Below are 16,208 nucleotides of genomic sequence, written 5' to 3' on the forward strand. Positions count from 1 at the left end.
GTTGTGAAGCCATAGATCGTGTCGTAACCATTCACTCCAATGTTGAAAGTGGGTGAGAAAGAAACTATTTTCGGCGACGGTGAACACAACCGTTTCCAGAGAAGATTCCCACAGACAACGCCCACTGATGATGCACTTTGATCGGTAGGAGATGGGATAAACAGGATCCAGATGCTCCACGAGTCAGCCGACCTTCATCTTCCTAGCAGTACCTGCGACAAGTCCAACAGGAAGGTTCCAAAGTAAAAGTAGTTCCCTCTTGAGGACCCTCCGACGATCAAGTTAGTTAAGTATATGGAGAGAGGGAAGAGACTTAAAAAGAATTGAGACTAGAGTGAGAGAGTGTGTGGGTGATTTTTGTACCAAGTGGCCTTCAGCTTCCCAATGTCTCTTACCAATTATTCCTTTATCCATTCACACTGTCCTATTGGTCGAAAGTCTATGGCATGCTTGTCGTCGGTCATGGCGGTTTCACCACGCCTCAGGGGAAGACAACCTTATTACATTTAATGCTTGACAGACTCATTTAATGCTTGACACATAAGGCCCAATGGCTTGTAAGGTTTTTGTCTTCTACGTAGCCGATTTCCTATTTGACATGTACCCAGCTCACAATTGGGTTTGACTGCCATGGATTCTCTTATTGAGCTCACTTTTGAGCCTTAAAGTGATAATTAATCAAATAGTTATCTGAAAAGCCCATGCAGATTACGGGTTAAGTCCTCCCGGGTCGTACCCATCATCACGTATGCTTTGAAAGTTATTTGTTATTGAGACGTCACCAGATGCACGATTTGACTTCCCATGAGAATTATGGAGTTGTAACTTGAACAAAATTTGTAAGTGAAAAATAAAAAGAAATATATTTAAATATTTATGTAAACAAAATATAGAAGGTATCATATTTAAATATTTATTAAACAAAAAAAAATGCTTACAACATTTCTTTTACATAGCCTTTGTTTGGCATAAGTTAAAATAGAATTTTTTAATTAAAATAATCATAAAAAGGCAAAATAATCTTTTTAGCCTAAAAGATAAAATGGCACATTTAGACCATAATCATTTATTTTTTCTCTCATAAAAGTCAAAAAAATCAAAAACTATCTCAAACAAAACTTTTTAACCTCAAACTAAAATAACTAAAAAATAAAAAAACTAGAAAACAAACTCACATCTCAAACGAAAATCTATATATTATATAAGGAAAAAAGGGTTTCTAACTCACAAGCTTTGTGGGAGCTCCAATATCTCAATCCTAATTTTCTAATTTTTTAATTTAAAAAAAATAAATAACATCAGGATTTATTGACTTCTCCCAACCCACAAATCTTTTCGACTTCTCTTATAGTTACTGCAGCACCATTTTCAACTTATTCCATACAAAATGGTTAGTGATGAGATTGTTGAATTATTTTTATAAAAAATCTAAAAAAATAATTTGTATATTAAAAAATATCTAAAACAAATAAAAATATCTATATCTATATATTTTATATATATATAAAAATGGGGTTTCTAATGAGAAAACTAAGAGTTCCAAACTCTCATTCTAAAATTATTGATTTTTCAATTTATAAAATAGATTAAAAAAACTATTGGCTGATTTATTTATTTAATTATTTTAGAAATAATAATGGGAAGATAACAAAAATATTTCATAATCTCTCCATCATAATCTCTCACCAATTTTCAAAAAAAAAAAAATTAAAATTAAAACTTGCATTCCTTTTTTCTCCTCCAAAAAATCAGATAATATTTTTCATGAAAGTTGTGGGTATCTGTCTATCTTATATATTATATTATAACATAACGAAAAAAATGAAAAATCAGATATACAAACAGATAAAATTAATAAATTAATTTTTTATTTATTCAGTTAAAATATTTTTTTTGCCTCTCAATATCTAGTTTTAAATTTTAAAAATCTATAAAGTCTATCTAAATAAATCTGATTTTAAAATATCTCCCACTATCATATTTTAAATCAATAAAATTCACATATATCACATGTTTAACTCTCATCATAGCTTACCTAAATAATAATAATTAAAGACAAATAAAAATCATAGATAAATTAAATTTTAAAAAAAAATAAAAACCCACAATTCCATCTAAAATAAATTGGAAAAAAAAAACAAATAGAAACCATGCAAAAATAAAGAATATAAGAATTTAGATATAAATCTCAAAAAAATATAACAATATCTAAATTTAAATTATGATTTAATAATATAATTATCTATTTTTTTGATGTATATCTATCAAAATTTTAAATCACAGACAAATTAATCAGTTTTCTAAAATTATTAATTTTTTAATTTATAAAATAAATTTTTCAAAAAAACTATTGACTGATTTATTTATTTAGTTATTTTATAAATAATAATTATCCTTTAATTTATGAATTTCAAATGGAAATATATCAAAAATATTTCATAATCTCTCCATCCTAATCTCTCTCACCGATTTCAAAAAAAAAATTAAAACTTGTCTGCCTTCTCTCTTCTCCAAAAAATCAGATAATATTTTTCATGAAAGTTGTGAATATCTATATCTTATATATTATATTATAACATAACCAAAAAAAAAACTAAATACACAAACAGATAGAATTAATAAATTGGATTTTTATTTATGCAGTTAAAATCTTTCTTTTGCATCTCAATATCCAACTTTAAAATTTAAAAATCTTTAAAATTATTTAAACAAATATAATTTGAAAATATCTCCTATCATTATACTTTAAATCAATAAAACTCACATGTCTATCATATATCTAACTCACATCATAACTTATCTGAATAATAATAATTAAAAACAAATAGAAACCATAGATAAATTAAATTGGAAAAAAAATAGAAACCCACAACTCCTTAAATAAATTCAAAAAAAAAAAAAAAACCAAATAGAAACCACACAAGAATAAAAATAAAAAGATAAGAATTTAGATATGGATCTCAAAAAAAAATGACAATATCTAAATTTGAATTATGATTTAGTAATGATGATACAGTTATGGTATAACGAGTTTCAGATGGAATGGGTCGGACTGGTCCACGCTTCTCCAACCAGTATCTGAATGGTCAAGCCCACACTACAACAAATTTGGGATTTAAAGACGAAACAAATTTGTCCCAAAATATATATATTTCGTCACCCAAACTAATTACGACGAAAATTTTTCGTCACCCGTTTTGTCACCAAAGCCTCGTCGCTAAAGGGTCGTAGAGACGAAAAAACAATTTCGTCATTGAAAATGATAAATTTGTGACGAATTTTTTTGTCTCCAATACGCTCTGTTGGGAACATACTTGTAAGTAATTAGCGACAAAATATTTTGTCATTAAAGGAAGAAATTAGAGACAAAAGTATTTCGTCATAAATATAAGAAATAGAGACGAAATAATTTTGTCACGCTTAATATAAACGAAGACGAAATTTTTTTGTCAAAGAAGCTACCAATAGAGATAAAAACAAATTCATCATTAAAAATGATAAATTTGTGACCAATTTTTTTGTCTCTAATACACTCTGTTGGAAACATACTTGTAAGTAATTAGCGGCAAAATATTTTGTCATTAAAGGAAGAAATTAGAGACAAAAATATTTTGTCATAAATATAAGAAATAAAGACGAAATAATTTTGTCATGTTTAATATAAACGAAGACAAAAAAATTTTGTCAAAGAAGCTACCAATAGAGACAAAAACAAATTCATCATTAAAAATGATAAATTTGTGACGAATTTTTTTGTCTCAAATACACTCTGTTGGGAACATACTTATAAGTAATTAGCGACAAAATATTTTGTCATTAAAGGAGAAATTAGAGACACAATTATTTTGTCATAAATATAAGAAATTGAGACAAAATAATTTTGTCACATTTAATATAAATGAAGACGAAATTTTTTTGTCAAAGAAGCTACCAATAGAGACAAAAACAAATTCATCATTAAAAATGATAAAATAATGTCAAAAAAAATTCGTCACACATTGAGGATAATAGTGACAAAATGTGACAATACTTTTTGTCACGACAAATGCATTTAGTGACGAAATAAAAAATTCATGACAAAATTAATCATCCACCTAAGCGAAATAAGAGACAAAAGAACCTTCTTTAGGGATGCAAAATTTTGTCAATAATTTCATAATATTTTTTTCCATATTATATACCTATTTTATCAAAATCTAAATTTTAGTTCAACAAATATAACCCTGTTCATGTTGAAACCTGTTGAATATAACAATTCCATCACAACTTAACCTAACCTGTTATCAACACATTTACGAATTAACAAAATGAAAATATCCATTCATCATCACAAATAATTTCATCCTAATACAATAAAATAGTGAAATATCCACAAAATATCCAAAAGTTATAACTTGTTCAATTTTACCAAAAATCCAACAATAACTAGTGCAACTCCAGAAAGTATGTGTATCCTTATCAAACAAAAATGAACATTCAAGCAAATTAGATCATTGTTACACGTCAAAAATGCCACCCCAATCCAATCTGCAAAAAAATAAATTAAAAGCTTTAGTAATTAATTAATTATACAAAAGATTAAAAACATTAGTAACTCATCAATTTACAATTAGATCAATTATACAATTTACCCCTCTAACAGACTTTTTTTTCGAGATTATGAGAACAAAAAATTAATTTTAAGGCTAATTCACAAATGGTGCATCCCATTAATGTGCCGTAAGCTCATATAACTTATATTGGTCCATTTAATTCTTAAAGTGCAAGGATACGTACCAGTTTTTCTACTCTAACAGGGATTGACCTAGAACCACACCTGTGTTTTGTATACATCCTTTCTCTGTTCGCAATGTTACCCTTCGATTGCTCCTATAAGAAAGAATGACCAATATAATAATGAAATGTATCATTAGTAAGACAAATATGTTAGCTTTTGATTGTTCCTGTAAGGAAGAATGAACCAATATAACAATGAAATGTATCACTAGTAAAACAAATTTAATGCTTGATAATAAAGAATTGCATTGTTCATATCTATCCTTTTCCTATATATCATTTCAACTTAAAAGATGTTTCAAATTATTCACTAGTTTCATTCAATTCTTTGAAATATAGATTAGAGGACTTGTTGAGATTTCATTATAAGATGATTTTTCTGGGTGAAAAAAGAAAAACGAGTAATTTACACCGTTCACAATTAGGGGGCATATAAGCATGGGCAAGATAGATTGTGAAAAAATCCATTTACATTTCACAAGATATGAAACAATTACTGATACCAAACTCATATCCCTTTCTTTCTTCCACAACTATATCAAATCTAAAGTTCTGTCTTAATACCCTGTATTAGTTACTCAGCTAGTTGCTTACCATTATCATGAAACTTCAGACCAAACTCAAGAACAAATAGAAAATACAATCATAGAAACTGAAATCTTAGTTCTTTATTCTATGATGTGAAAGATGCATTTTAAGGAATCATAAATTAATCTCCTATTATGTGAGCCTTCCAATCCATGTTTAATAGTTTCCCTTTCTCATTTTGCCACTTATTTGGTTTTTATTATGTTTCACTTACATGCTTAGAGGATAAGGAAAAAAGAACACATGGAATTTCACAGCAAATTGATTGTGTTCTTTCTAGTTTTTTTGAAATCTCTCCCTATTCTAATCAAATTTTATCTAAGTTACAAGCAAAAGAATATGAAGTTGCTACAATTCATCCAAATTAATAGCTCTCTGTTGATCTTCTACCTCAATGCTTTCTGAGAGGCCTCATCACAAAATATACACAAGTAAAATGACACTACTACAAAAACATATAAAAATCACACTTTTTTTGTGTGATGTATGTTATTTAATCACACCTTTTAATTTTGTTGAAGTGTGATCTTTGAGAGTGTGATTAAAAGGGGTCATTTTTAATCACATATTTTAAGTGTGATTAATAACATTTAGATCACACCTTTTAAGTATGATTAAAAATATTTAGATCATAGCTTTTAAGTGTGATTAAAAATATTTAGATCACACATTTTAAGTGTGATTAATAGCATTTAGATCACACATTTTAAGTGTGATTAAAAATATTTAGATCGCATCTTTTAAGTGTGATTAATAATATTTAGATCACACATTTTAAGTGTGATTAAAAATATTTAGATCACATCTTTTACAGATTTTAAGTGTGATTAATATCTAATAAAACATGTGATTAATAATCAGATAAGATCACACGTTATACGTATTTGAAGAATGTAATGAGCACTATATACTATATTTTGAATCACAACCATATATTGAATGGAATAACGTCATATATTTCATAAATAAAAGTTAAATGTTTAAAAATATATACAAAGGAATTAATAAAAAGTTTTTAACTGTGCTTACATATATTAAAAAATAAAAAAACTTGAAAAAATGAAATTGTTGAATTCTTTGACCATATTTTGCATTTCTCCAAGAAATTTCTGACTTGAAAAATAAAAAACACAAATTAATTCAGAAACCACTAGAAGCATATGAATAAACTTAATATTTTTTGTAGAGATTGTTCTGTCTTACAAAAGACAAAATCGAACATTTTCTCATCACACTGACTCGTCATCTACTGCATCAATAGAAAATGAATAACAACTTTGATTATTATTAGTATCAAATGTTTGGATTACCACATATAAATATGACATATACATAGAATCAATAAATCCAAAATGAAAATCTTCAATGTATGAGCAGATATTTTAAAGTCATAAAACCAAATATACATAGAATCAACAAATCTAAAATGAAATCTTGAAGTGATTATATATTCCTTACCAACTAAAGAAATTGTTGATTAGCAATTTAAATAATGGAAGTTATATCATACTTACATTGGATTTCACACTATTACAAAATCATAAATAGATCACACTTTTTTTGTGTGATGTATTTTATTTAACCACACCTTTTAAATTTTATTAAAGTGTGATATTTGGGAGTGTGATTGAAAGGGGTCATTTTTAATCACACCTTTTAAGTATCATTAAAAAATGATTCTATCACATGTTTTGAGTGTGATAATAGATATTAAGATCGCATATTTTAAGTGTGATTAATAACTAATAAAACATGTGATAATAAATATTTAGATAACAGATTTTAAGTGTGATTAATATCTAATAAAACCTGTGATTAATAAAATCACACATTATATGCATTTCTCATCACAATTAATGTGTGTGATAAAATAAAAAAAAAGGTTCAACATATTTGAAGAATAATCAATATTATTTTTGTACGTACATTTGAAGAATGTAATACACACTATATACTATATTTTGAATCACAACTACATATTGAATAAAATAACGTCATATATTTCATAAATGAAAGTTAAATGTTCAAAAGTATATACAAATGAATTAATAAAAAGTTTTTAACTGTGATTACATATATTAAAAAATGAAGAAACTAAGTTCTTGAATTCTTTGACCATATTTTGCATCTTTCTAAGAAATTTCTGATCTGAAAAATAAAAACACAAATTAATTCAAAAACCGCTAGAAGCATATAAATAAACTTACTATTTTTGTAGAGACTGTGCTAGTCTTACCAAAAGATAAATCAGACATTTTCTCATCACCCTGACTCTTCATATCCTGGATCAATGGAAAAGGAACAATAGCTTTGATTGTTACTAGTATAGAATGTTTGGATTACTCTATAGATATGACATATACATAGAATCAATAAATCCAAAATGAAAATCTTCAATGGATGGCCAAATATTTTAAAGTCATGAAACCAAATATACATAAAATCAACAAATCCAAAATGAAATCTTAAAATGATTATATATTCCTTACCAACTAAAGAAATTGTTTATTAGCAATTTAAAGGAGTGGATTCAACCAATTTAATGTATATTTGGATCCGAAGTTCTAACTTCTAATATTCTGTGTAGATCATGTATCCATAACTTTAAGAGTCAATTTTAACTAACCAAAAATAGCTTCATTTGTATCCATAAATCAAGTAATAGATGGCTAGTATCCACATAGGATAGCTTCCATTTTCAACATACTCCCTACTTTCTTGTTTGCATTAACAAATATAGTTGGCTAACCCTATCAAAAAGTAATTTAAGCTTCTTTCACTGGTGAGCAATTAAGGCTTTTAGAGACTTAAGGCCCTGTTTGATTAGTTGGAGTATTAGTGATGTGATTAACAATCTCATGGGATTAATAATCTCATGGGATAATTATGTGTAAGATTGGTAATACCTACCCTCCTTTGGTATTCAATATACTGCAATTTTGTAGGATTAAGAGTAACATATTAATAAGCCAGATATCATTTGTGTGATTCAAACGCAGGAATATGAATTTGATAGGATTAACAGTCTAATAATATGTTGTTAGTCTGGAATCAAACGGGACCTAAATACCTTGCAAGGGCTATATAATAGGATAATCAAAGGGCATAAACAAAATCTTTGTTGAGGGCACATTCTACTTTCATCACTGCTAACTATGTTATCACCAAAAAAAAGTTAAATGATTATCTGGTTACTTTTTTTTTTTTTTTGTTGATAAATAATTATTTGGTTACTTTTTCCTCTAAATAGCAGGAAGCATATATCAAAATTTGGGATACAATTTGTTGAAAGGCTTAATGGAGTGTTCCAAATTCAAATTTGATAAGTTTAGGCTATAAACAATCCATTCAGGAGCAAAGACAAATTGACAAAATCATTAAAAAAAACCTCATCAACACTACTGCATTGCAAACCTAAATTTCATATTTCTGAAAATTAAATTGTCAAGGAACAAAACCTTACTGGAACTAGGCATATGACTAATACTATGCATATTCTGTTAGAGTTCACCACAGTGAAAAAATAATAATAATAATAAGAGAAGCAGCATATATAACTGTAACTATAGCAAAAGAGTTTGATACCTTCCCCATGCATCCCAACGGGGTTGATATGTTTCTCTAATGGGCGCATTTGGGAATGCACATGAAAAGCACGAAGCTCCTTTACCACCAGTTGTCTGGTAATTGTTTGCATAAGTTAAGTCTCCAACCATTAAAACTATTGAAGGATCATTTTCTATGAGATGATCAATGGTGGTTGTTGAATTGCTTGTGAGACCCAAATCTCCAATAATTGCAATTCGACGAGGATAGCTATTGGGTCCAAGCGATGGTAAGGTTTCAAAGACTTGCTCATCACTCATAGCTGGAAGAGAACTATCACCACAATTATAATAATACTTTGTTCTAGGTTTAAGACCTACAATAAAACCCAGAGCTCCTCAATGTTAGTTTGGAAGAATCAGCCCAAAGTACTCAAAATCAGAAAAAATAAAATAAATAAATAAAATTAAAAATCTAATAAACCACTCAGAGGACTCTCCATCAATGACAGTTGCAGCATGACACCATCTCGCAAATAGTATAGTGGTTTGGTTTTGATTTGAACTGGTTTCAATCATTTATCTTGAGTATTAATATATGAATACATTCAATCATTGGAAGACCTAACCAGATTAGCATGAATAGGTGAAGAATACACATCAATTGAGCCAATTCTGAAATTCCGTGCTAAGAATGGGAAGAAACCATTATATAACTCACATCCACACTCCATTTTCTTGTTGAAAAACATGGATTATTTTCGAAATTAGTTGTACAGAAGCTTATTTTTTCTAATAAACAACACAAATCCTTATTTCTATGTAAGGGTCATTTGTTTTAACTCATGTATGGAGTATGCAGTGTTCATTAACACCAAAATTCATATTGAACAAGCATATGGCAGATTTGGGGCATTGCCAGAGTAGGTTCATGCTAAAGGACTACCACGATTAATCAAATGATTATTGCCTAAATCACCAATCCTAATACTTCATATCACTATGCCTTTATATCAGATCAAGTAAAGGGATAATTTTTTGTTTTATTTTTTTTATCTTTATATCTTTTCTTAACTGCTATGTTTGAATTGAGTACATTAAGCATCGAAATGGTAACAATTATTAAATTTCTTTCTTTTAGAGGGAAAAAATAAATAAATAAATAAAAGCAAGTGTCCGGCAATGTGTCTGGTCTTGTCCATCACATGTCCATAATTTAAAAAAATAAAAAAGAAAAATTGGATACTATTTTTCGCTTCTCAAACACAAGTCGGTGACATGTTCGGAAGTATGTGTCTCAGACATGTGGGACAATAATACATGAGATGATAGTGTGTCGGTGCTTCATAGACCAAAGCTAATAATAAAATTGTCAGGGGATAGCAAAAGTTCTGCAGGTAACTATGGAATGCAGTTTAGCATGTGACTAATTCAACCCTATGTACACAAGCAGAACCTAAAAACAGATGAAAGTAAAAATTGAAACATATAAGAGTAAAAAAGGAGAGAGAATACAATATAACAAAGATGGAGGAGCAAGAGAATATAATAGAAAAAAGGAGAGCCCCTTGACATATATAAAGAAAACAAGAGATATGCTAATGACCAACCAATGGGTGGTCATCAGTCATAATGTATGTGTAAAAAGTGTAGAAAATGTATAAAAAGTGTATAGAAATGTGTAAAAATGTTTAAGAATACATGGAAAGTGCATCGGAATTTTAACTATTTTTGCATTATTTTCACCTTAAACACCCATATGGCCATGCATTACCCAAAAACAAAGGGCAACGTGGAAGACAAGAAAAGAGAAAGGGATTTGAGTGCAGCAGTTGCCAGCAACAACCAAAAAGATCAAGTGCCAGCAAAAATTGTAGAGAGATGAACTTTGAAATCTTTAATGACAGGAAAAAAGAAGTCATAAAAGCAGTGAGAATTACCATATAATCTGCATCAGTTCTCCTTGTCAACCTGCTTCCCAAATTTCCTTAGTGCAAGTGAATATATCTCTTTTCTTCGCATGGAATATCCTCCAGCAACCAACTTGACTGCCTAGATGCATGTAATCATAAAAGTTATTGGCTCAAAAATAATATTAATGTAGAAGACAATGTACTTATGAAAGGCTAGCCCACAGCAAAATAACTGCTCATTGGGTCAAATTTCCCATACTACTATCAGAGCAATCATCCTTCAGACAGGAATCTTATTTTCAAAAATCAAACAAATTGTAGCCAATGCTTTTCTCTAACATCCAAAAAGAGAAGTTTCACTTCAAGCCAACAGTGCAATTATCACACTGACAATGCACTCCATGAAATCAATCACTTCATATATTCCTCACAAACCAGTGAAGAATAAGACAGGATTAGCTTGAACATTTAATATAGACCATTGGCCAAAGCATACAATCTCACCTCCGACATACCAAATAAATATAGCAAATAGGCTTTACATCATCAAAAAATTGGTACTAAACACCTTATTTTTTGAATTGGCTAACTTACTAAGCATACCCAAGAGAATTCCTATGTTGTTCGTTAAATGGTTAGCAGCATGATTTAAGTTTGAGAAAACAAATAAGTTATTTTAAAGTTAGAAAATAGGAACTAAAGCTTTGGTAGAATAAGAATCTGTGGCGTATAAATTTAGCAAAATTAAATGTAGGAATGAGACTGATAAACCAGGGATAGGAATAACAGGAATATTTTCATCCACACATAACTTAACCTACATCAAGTTTCCAAAATACATTGTTTATGTCCATATCAATTAATTAACCCATGAAGCATCCAATTAAACTGTCATCTCGACTAAAATCTGAGTTCCTTTCAAACCTTTAGAGGACACATTACAAATTAAAGTTAGCAATATTTTTGAATTTACAATTTTAAGGTCATATTATTGCAAAAAGATTATTTAAAAAACCATTAGAATGAAAATTGTGATTGTTTCTGGGATCCTACATCTTAAGAGATTTGGTTTATTCAAAAGGAGCATTACATGCTTTCAATCTATGTGAACTAGAGAAAATACCAAATTGATTGTCAGTTATCACAATATAAAATTTAGTAAACCAAAATAAAAGAAGAAAATAAATTAAAGTGTACGAGTGTGTGGAAATTACAAACAGTTGTCTTCCCCTGCTATATTTGTGCGCTATATTAGCAGACTAGGGTGACCAAATCAGTCGAACAATCAAACATAACCAAAAAAAATAAAAAAATTACATCAACAAAGAGTGTAGGATTAATGTGTGTGGGAATGAAGTGTGGTAAAGTCCATGATAGCATATGGAGGTGTATATATATGCTCTAATACTGTGATGTAAACCTTACAAGCTAACAATAAGGATTCAAATGTAATGCAGTCGAGTAGAGATTGACATGACAGCCATCATTTTTCCAAAGGAGAACATTCAGTTCTTCTCATCACAAACAAACAGAAAATTATAACATGCTCACCAATTCCATACCAGGATCACTTATGCCTGGTGTTCCTGCATCACAGATTTGGGCCACAATTTCACCCTGTTGCAATCTCTTCAGAACTGCTTGTTCTCTTTGAGACTCATTGAATTTATGATAACTTAGCTGAAAATCTAAAGCTTACCATTAGAAAGAGAATAAGAATGCCAAATATCAGTTAGCGTTATCAAACAAAATCGATAAACCTATTCCCAGTTCAATTCCTTCCCAGATCTAGTTCAAGAACCTGGAATTCCCTTAGGGTTCTCTAATTTTAGATTCAAGAAATTTTTATTTTTTATTTTTTATTTTATACAATCACAAATAAGTTAAAGGATCCTAATTTTTGTAACAGAACAACAATTGTTTTAGATTAACAAATTTTTAAAAATATATATATATATATATATATTGTGTTCAACCCATTAAAGAACCCAATTTCACAATACCCAATTGACATTGAACATATTTTTCCCAACTCAGATTCAAGAAGTTTATAAAAAAAAAATAAATTCACAATCTAAAACAATACAGTCGCGTGCTTTCGAATTAATTCAAGAGCCTAGAGTTCCTTAAGGTTCTCTAATTTTACATAATTTTGGAGTTGCTCAATCAAAACCTTGATTTTTCAGTGAAAATCCCCAAATCAAAACCCTAGTTTGAATCTACAAACCTGATTGAATGGTGGAAGTGTTCTTCTTCGCGTGCGTTCGTCTCTTCCGTCTCCTCTCGGCCGTCTTCTCTCTCCACCGTTACTTCTCTTTCTTCGTTCTTTTCTTCTAGCTCAGAGCTCTATCTGTGTGTATTTTCTTTGTCCATCTTCTCCTTCTCACTCGTTGTTATGCCAGTTGGGGTTTGGATTTGGGATTTGGGGTCTGATAGAGAGAGAGAGTGAGGGTTTTGAAGAGTTTTTGCAGAGAGATGAAAAAAAGAGAGAGGAGGGTTTGGGATTTGGGGTCTGATGGGGAGAGAGGGTAGGGATTTGAAGATTTTTTGCAGAGACATGAGGGTTCGAACCCTCTCTCTTCTCCCTCTCTTCTAGTTTTATCCGATGACAGCTTTCTATCTTCCATAACCCAATTAGAAGCCAAACAATTTGATAAAAAAAAAAATTTCTAATATATTTTTGGTCATTGGTGCCAGATGTATCTCATTTTGGCGCTTTTTTAATTTTCAGTCGAATCATTCACGGCATAAATTATGTGTCGTAAAAAGTATAATATTTTAAACGGTTGGCATTTTGTATGTAGTAAAAAGTGTAATTTTTAATAATTGACTTTTTGTGTGTCGTGAAATGTTCAATATTTTTAACGGCTGCTGTATGCATGTGGTTTATAGTTAATGTATTAACGGCATGTCATATGTATGTCATAGAAATGTTTTATTATTTACGGCTAACATTTTAAGCAGTAAAAAAATCATCGTTATGAGTATTCATGACCTACGCGATAAACATGTCGTGATTGGAAAATTATTTACGACATGCAAAAAAAGCAAGTTGTAAAAGTGAGAAACCACGGCTTACATTTATTATATGTCGTTGATGTGAAACCGTAAAAATCCAATTTTTTTTGTTAAGTGATGGTGAAAGAGATAAGTGGTGAAGTTGGGGTAGTGGTAGAGGAGATAGAATAGTGGTGGTAGAGAGTGAACAAGGTGAACACAACGGGGGAGAGAGACAAATAGACAGACGGACACATAGAGAGAAAGAGAGAGAGAGAGAGAAAAGAGCGAAAGACAGACACAGAGAGAGAAAGAGATAGAGAAGAGTGATAAGTGAGAGAGAGACAAAGAGAGAAAGAGATATAGAGAGAGAGAGAGACAATGAGACAGAAAGAGAAAGAGATAGAGAGAGAGACATATAGAAAAATAGAGAGAAACAAGATATGAGCGAGAGATAGACAGAGAGAGAGAAATAGAGCGAAAAGAGATGATCGAGAGAAAGACATAGAAAAAGAGAGACGAAGAGAGAAGAAAGATAGGCGAGAGAGACAGAGAGAGAGAAATAGAGAGAAGATAAATGAGCGAGAGAGAAGAGAGATAGAGAGATGAGAGAGATAGATAGAAGAGAGATGAGCGAGAGACAAAGAGAGAAAAAGAAAGAGATAGAGACAAAGATTGACAGACAGAGAAGAGTGATAAGTGAGAGAGAGAAGAGAGGTAATATTTTGTGGTAGATGAGAGGAAGCGGCAGTAGTGGTGAAGGTGGTAGATAAGAGACGATAGTGGTGGTGGTGACGGCGAAGGAGATTAATGGTGAAGTTATGGTAGTGGTAGAGTAGATGGAGTGGCGGTGGTGAAAGACAGGTAATGGTAGTAGTAGTAGTGGCAATAGTAGTAGTGGAGTGGTGGCGATGGTAGTAGTAATGGTAGTCGTAGAGGTGAAATGGCGACCGTGGTAGTAGTGGCGGTAGTGAAATGGCGTTTGCAGTAGTGGTGAAGGTGGTAGATGAGATGAGTGGTGAGAGAAAGAGATGAGTGAGAGACACAGAGAGAGAGAGAGAGACAGAGAAAAGAGATAGAGAGAAGAGAGATGGATGAGAGACACAGAGAAAAAGAGACAGACAGACAGACAGAGAAGAGTGATGAGTGAGAGAGAGAAAGAGAAGAGTAACAGAGACACAGAGAGAAAGAGAGAGACGGACAGACAGAGAAGAGTGATGAGTGAACCGCAACCTCTGATTTTTTTTTAATATATAAATTATGTTTTTTAAGATTTTTTTATAAAAATAATTTAACAATCTTATCACTAACCATAGCGTATGAGAGAAGTTGAAAAGGGTATTACAGTAACTATACACAGATTGTATCTATAATTATTTGTATGAGGGGATTTTAAATACTGATAGGGGATTTTGACCAAATCAATAAATGCAAGCATGTGGAAAGACATGTGGATTGAAAAAAGTTAATAAATGTTGATCAAGAGATTTTGACCAAATTAATAAATGTTGATTTTTTTTTAAATAAAAAATTTAGAAAATTCAGATTTGGATATTGAAGCTCCCACAGGCCTTGGGGTTAAAAACCCCCTTTTGCTTAATATATAGTATAGATATATATATATATATATTTATATTTGATAAGAAATTATATTTGTTTTAGATATTTTTTTAATATACTAATTATTTTTTAAATTTTTTTTATAAAAATAATTTAACAATCCCATCACTAGCCATAGTATATGCGAGAAGTTGAAAAGGGTGTAGGAGTAGGTATGAGAAAAGTCAAAAAGTGGGTTGGGAGAAGTCAATAAATGCTGAGTTCTTTTTTTTTTAAATCAAAAATTTTTAAATTAAGATTGGGATATTAGAGCTCCCATAAGGTTTGTAAATTTAAAACCCCATTTTCCTTATATAATAATGAGCAATACTAGGTATCATGGATTTTTTTTTTATGAAAATGATCATGAAAGATTTATGACTCTTGGATTACATTTAAAATAAAGCACCACACACTAATCAAGGTAATCCAAGGGTCATAATTCTTTTATGATCATTTTCATGAAAGTTTTTTCATGATCCTTAGCTTTTCTCTATAATATATAGATAGATAGATAGATAGATAGATAGATATAAATATGGCACATAACGTTTATATGACACAAGGACCAAAGTATCGGGACAACTGCTACAATTTGCCCTCATCTAAATTAAAGGGATTTAAAAAGTAAAAAAAAAAAGAAAAAAAAATTATAATATTAAAAAATGTTCACTAAAAAAATATAGATTAAAAATCAAAAATTAATTATTGAAAACTGCATACTAAACAAGGTAATGTTTTTTTATTAATTTTGAAAATTAAAAAATTATTATTAATTTTTCCTCTGTTT

The 16,208-nt window shown here is 29.9% G+C and overlaps 1 protein-coding gene and 1 long non-coding RNA gene across 14 annotated transcripts in view; both read right to left on the reverse strand.

Moving 5' to 3' along the window:
- LOC114268018 (BURP domain protein RD22-like) overlaps positions 1–16,208 on the reverse strand; it is a 56,462-nt gene that overhangs the window by 21,534 nt on the left and 18,720 nt on the right. The gene's annotated exons all lie outside the window — the stretch shown is intronic.
- Positions 4,292–13,441, reverse strand: LOC114266990 (uncharacterized). 2 transcript variants are annotated; one of them, XR_014366482.1, is made up of 6 exons: positions 13,050–13,441; positions 12,374–12,510; positions 10,850–10,961; positions 8,950–9,286; positions 4,777–4,869; positions 4,292–4,527 (listed from the first exon to the last, which is right to left on the reverse strand). It is a non-coding gene; the product is annotated as an uncharacterized LOC114266990 (long non-coding RNA). The 2 variants fall into 2 exon arrangements; XR_014366481.1 differs by having other exon boundaries at positions 10,850–11,639.

The sequence above is a fragment of the Camellia sinensis genome, chromosome 4 (assembly GCF_055761805.1).
Source record: "Camellia sinensis isolate YWXY chromosome 4, ASM5576180v1, whole genome shotgun sequence".
Lineage (NCBI taxonomy): Eukaryota > Viridiplantae > Streptophyta > Magnoliopsida > Ericales > Theaceae > Camellia > Camellia sinensis.